This window comes from Pinus tabuliformis, chromosome 2_1 (genome assembly GCF_031772625.1).
Source record: "Pinus tabuliformis cultivar Carrire ecotype Pingquan chromosome 2_1, CPIR1, whole genome shotgun sequence".
In the NCBI taxonomy this organism is placed as follows: domain Eukaryota; kingdom Viridiplantae; phylum Streptophyta; class Pinopsida; order Pinales; family Pinaceae; genus Pinus; species Pinus tabuliformis.
The window spans coordinates 994214107-994220106 of record NC_142299.1 but is presented as its reverse complement, the minus strand read 5'-3'; positions in this window follow the sequence as shown (position 1 = coordinate 994220106).

Genomic DNA, 6000 nt, shown 5'->3' with positions numbered 1-6000 from the left:
GCGAATGACAAAGGAATAGTGGCTAGATAGGTACTTGTATATAGAAATCCATGATCTTTTTTTGTTCCTTTCCAGTTGAGTTATACGAGTGGATTGCGAAGCTAGCAGATATCCAAGGAAGGTGGAGGCTTAACAGTGTCTGGACCTCGGAGCTAGTACAGAAACTGGAAGCTTCTAAGGATAAGATTGCACATGTTGTCGATTATTGGCTCGATCATATCATAGGAGGATTTGTGACTGAATTCGCATTGATACCTCAGTAAGTTATAGTGAAGTAGAATGACATGTTTTCAAAGGTTCGCGAGGTAAGTACTTGAAGTCTTTAAATACTTGGATTAAGATGTTATTACATGAAAAACGGGTTATGCAGCTACCTTGATGTTTAGAGCTACGCGAAGTGGAAAGACTTATAGGAACAAAGGAAGAAAGGGCCTTGAATATAGCCCCTTGAGTTCACCTCCTTTGAGTAATGAAGAGGGAGTAGTGCAGGCTTCTCTATGAAGTACAGTTCAGTTAATAAAACAGGGATTCCTACAACTGCCACCTCCACCTACACCACCTCCAACTTCACCACCATCACCTGCGACTTTGCCCACACCACCACCACCACCTCCACCACAATTCAACATGGTTAATTTAGTGAAGCTTCCTTTGTTTAAGGGCTTGGGAAATGAGGACCTGGACCAGTTCTGGTTCATCATAAAACCTGTATGGGAAGCTCAGGGTGTCACAGATGATCACATGAAGAAGGTAACATTGGTTAGTGCTTTACAGGATCATGCACTAACTTTGTACATCAAGTAATTTAATGATAACCCAAACATTGGGTTGGAAAAGATCCAGATCGTGCTGAATAAAGAGTTTAGTAGGGCTAAATCTGAGGCGCAATCAATTGTGGGGTTCAAGGAAATCACAATGAAACCAAGTGAGACATCTTTGGAATTGGATCAGAGATTGAAGTGTAAAATCCGAGAAGCTAATATGAAATTAACAGATGGACAACACCATGAGTGGTTCGTGGCTTCGCTCCTGCCTCACCTGAGGGTTGCATTGTCGCAGCAGAAGATTACGACCCAGGCAGAGGACTTGGAGGTTGCAATAAGACTGCATGAAACATTGATGCAAGATCCAAATCTGGGGGTTCAGTAGATCCATGCGTAGTTGCAAAATCTTTGCCTCGAAATGCAAAACTTGAAGCAAGACAGAACAGTTTGACTAGAGGCATGCGAAGAGATATGGTTCATGAAATGTAAGGGTTAGGGGCATGATGAATACCACTGCCCAATCTTTGCGAACTATATTGTACGAGGAGGACCAATGCCTTTGAGGTTGGAAGCCCAAGTAGGATAGAGCGTGGGGCCTGTGTTGTGGTGTGCTATATGTCAAGTAGCAGGGGAACATTTGACTAATAACTGTCATTTGTTGTAGAATTTTGTAAAAAAACCACAACATCTGTTCTGAAACTTCTACAGGTTGGTAGGGCATGATGAGTGCAACTACCGAAGTTATCAATTGATGATGGAAAGAACACCCGATTATAGATTTCAGGCAGAAATGCGACCCACTGACCAGAGCACTAGGATGGCATAAACAGGCTTTCAAGGGCACAGACAAGGCCGATGCAGAGGAGGACCTAGCAGAGATCAGGGAAAGCTGATTTGTTACAATCATGGAGGACCAGGACACTATGCTCATGAATGCACTAACCCAATGCATCCATCGTGCAAATATTGTACTCAGTTTGATCATGAGATGGAGGACTTTCCTACACTGATAGCGAGGATACATGACAAAGGGGTGCTACCACTACAACCGACTCAGAACCTGCAGGTGATGAGGGCTAAGCCTTGTGAAGAGGATCTGAATGTGAATATAGTGATTCGAAGTGGAATTTTAAATGGGTGATGATAAGGGGAAACAACCTGAAGACAACGCATGGGTTCACAAAGCTCTGGCTAAGGCAACTGAATTTGATTTAGGGCGCACACGCGAATTGTTCATGGAAGCTATAAAGATCTTCACTAAGTCCTCTACCTCAGGGAGCTGGGATAAGCCTGTTCAGGAAATGGACCCTTCTATGCTTACGACATTTTTAGAGACCTACATGAAGCTATTGTGTGATAGCAAGGCTATGAAGTGGTTACAGGAACTTATAAATAGATGCGCTAGAAACGCTCCGGGTGAACCACACATGGTACAAAATATTGGTAAGCATTAGGCAAGGATAGGGTGTGAGATGAGACTCATTGCGCAGATAGGAGAATATGAAATGGATTAGGTTATTCTTGATTTGGAGTCAGATACGAATGTTCTGCCGAAGCAGACTTGGGAGCGGATGGGGAGACCCACGCTGCAGTGGTCTCTAATTCAGTCAAGAACGGAAAATTAACAGAAAATCATCCCCATGGGACGACTGCAAGGAGTAACTGTAGATATTGAAGGTGCGAGTGCATTGGCTGACTTTGAAGTGATAGAAATTGTGGATGACCACAACCCCTACCCTGTGATCCTTGACATTGATTGGGCTACTGACATGAATGGGGTAATCAAATTAAAGAAGCGAAAGATGATATTTGAAAAGAAATCGCTTTGTGTAATAGTACCTCTAGATCTTGCTAAAGGATCATGCTATACTGAACCGGTCCGTGATTACGAGAGCGATGACAATTTCAATTGCATATATAAAATAACAATGCGAGACCAAGATTGGGTGAGTCCAATAGTGGGTGGCTGAATTACATGGGATCGTGAGAGTTCCTGCACCTCAGACTCGGATGAAGAATTAGAGCGCTGGAAGAATCAGCTACATGAAGTAACTATGCTGAGCTATAACATGATGACCTTATCACTGCACTGTGTGTCTTTAGAAGTATGAAATCTACCCACTTATGATGGCTTGAATGATGTGATGTGTTTTTGGATGCATTTGAGAGGGAAGCACCAGAGAAGTAGCGCTTCCAGGCTTTGGACTAGGAACTGTGCGCTATGCCCGCAAGATGGTGGGGTATGAACAAGGGTAGTTTTGATGATTGGTGTGAGTGTGGGAGGATGATGAGAACACGATTTGGGAAGCCAAAGGTACGAGTAATAGACAAGTATGACGGGAAGGACGATCCGCGTGCACACATGGCCAAATGCGCTAAGGCCTATGGCGTGAAGCCCCAACCTGAATGGGTGCACTTGTTTTGTCACACTTTGGATGTCATCTCGATGAACTAGTACTTGGAGATAGAACTCTGCCATGGCACAGGTGAATCGGATATTCCGCGTGAAGGGTTCATAATGACATTTAGCTTCAAAGACGGGTTTGACTGTATTGACGAAGCACTACAAGAAGTTAAAGCAACAATCTTTAGGATACCATAGGATCCTTTGGATCTGATTCAACCTGATTGGACTACTCAGCTGAGCCACGCAATGGAATGCTATAATGTGACAGTCGAAGAAGAAGATGAGGACCCACGAAAGATTAATATTCTTGAAACCGATGGTCACCGCGATGTCGATGGATCGCCAATCGAGAATCCTGATATAACCATGCTGCTAAAGATGAAACAGGTAAACCCAACACGAAGCCGATTAAGCAAAGACCTTACTGTCTCAATCCAAAGTATAAGGAGAAGTTCCACTTAGAGTTAGATAAGATGCTTGTGGAAGGCATCATTGAGCTTGTAGAAGAATCTGATTGGGTGAGCCCAGTGATGGTACAGGAAAAGAAGCAGAAGAATGAAATAAGGATATGCATAGATCTCAGGAAGTTGAATGACGCTTGTTTGCATGATCCTTTCCCGACTCTGTTCACTGATGAGAAATTGGATAATGTAGGTGGCCAGGAAGCGTACTGCTTCACTGATGGGTTTTCTGGGTACCATCAGATCAAAATCGCACCCGAAGATAGAAGCAAGATGACCTTCACGACTAAATGGGGATGTTTTCAGTACACTAAAATGCCTTTCGGATTAAAGAATGCACCTACGATTTTTTCACGCGTAGTCATTGCTGCATTCAAAGACTTCATTCATAAGTTTATGGAGGTGTAATTTGATGACTGGACCATGTTTGGGTTGGTAAAATTCCATGTGGCAGGTTTGCGCTTAATGCTAGATAACTATCGAAGGTACTAGATTGTGCTCAATCTAATAAATGTCTATTTTGTGTCCCTTTTGGGACTTTACTGGGTCATGTGGTATGTAGATAGGGATTGATGGTAGATCCCGCAAAGATTACAGTGATAATTAACCTGGAGGTGCTGAGGAGTGTGAAACAGCTGCGTGCAACCTTGGGACATACTGGGTACTATAGGAAGTTTATCACGGGTTATGCCCAGAACACCGCGCCTATGGAGAAGCTGTTGAAAAGGGATGTCATGTTCTGTTGGAGTGAGGACTGTCAGAAAAGCTTAGACATGATGAAAGGAAAAATGGTCACTGCACCGATTTTAGTCTTCCTAGATTGGAAGAAGGAGTTTCATGTGCATGTAGACACGTCATGTATAGCACTAGGAGTAGTATTGACACAGGCCAATAGAGGAGACTTGGACAATCCTATAGCGTTCACAAGCAAGAGGTTATCCAAGGCTGAGATGAACTATTCCACTATTAAGCGTGAAGGATTAGCAATGGTATACGCGCTATAGAAGTTTAGACACTATTTGATGGGTGGACATTTTAAAATGTATACGGATCATTCTGCGTTGAAATTCCTGGTCAATAAGCCTATGTTGGGGGTGAGAATCTGTAGGTGGTTATTATTATTCCAAGAGTATGATTTTGAATTTATTGTGAAGCATGGATGATTGAATGTTGGACCAAACCATCTGTCGTGCATTGAAACAGGGGAAGAACCCACTAATTTGGAAGAGGGATTTCTTGACGCATAGCTCTTTGTAGTGCACGTCGCGGATGGTCACTTTGAAGACATCATACACTTCCTAATGACAGGAACTGCCCCGAAAGGCTACACCGTCCAATAGAAAAAGGAGTTAGTGGTGCACGCGGCAAACTTTTCTGTCATTGTCGGACATATTTACAAAATGGGGTCTTATGAAGTATTGTGACGATATGTACCATAGTTTGAAAGAAGCAGTATCCTCGCAGACGCTCATGGGGTGTTGTGGGATGCCATTATGTAGGAAGAGAGACTGCGCAGAAGATTCTACGCGCAGGGTTGTGGTGGCTAACCCTCCATCGGGATTCCAAAGCCTACTGCAGGGCATGAGACATGTGTCAAAGGACTGGAGAGCCATCGTGGAGGGATGAACTGCCCCTCAACCCATAGATGACACTATAACATTTTGAGAAATGGACCATAGATTTTGTGGGACCCATTCCCCCCTAAGAAAAGAAGATGGGAGCACAGTACATTATCACTACGACCGAGTATTTGACTCGATGGGTGGAGGCACTACCTATGAAGGACTGTGGTGGGCCCCAGTATTGCAGCAATAATACTGCAACTCCTGGAACTCCCTTCTTTAATTTTATCACCCCGGTAGTTCGTAACAAACTTGGAAGCAACGGTGCTATATGCACAAGTACTAGCTCTTGCCACGACTGTCACTTGATTAGCTGGCACAAGTCCTCTAGGAGCTTAAGCCAACTTCTATGAGCTCTTAGAAGAAGCTTTTAACTGATGGATGAAAGCTAACTCAAAGGAGGCTAATCTACTTGCAGAAAGAAACTAAAAAGCTAAATGGAAATGCAAACCCTAGCAAACCCTAGTTTTACCAACTGGCCCTACTGATGCAAGAAAAAGGATGAAAGCTATTGAAAAAGATTCCATTGATTCTTTGGGAGGTTATGTGCATGTGTCTAAGCTACTTTTGAAGTGAAATCTGAAAAGAAACGTCTTTTTGTATTTTTGAGTAAGTTGGCAGAATTTATTATGCATGTGCTTTAACTGATTTTGACTGTGCAGAGGTGGATTGGCGAAAGGAAATGTTTGCAGGAGGTTGGGAAGGTTAGAAGAGGGCCTAAGGGGTCCCTAGCACCCTTCCAGAGA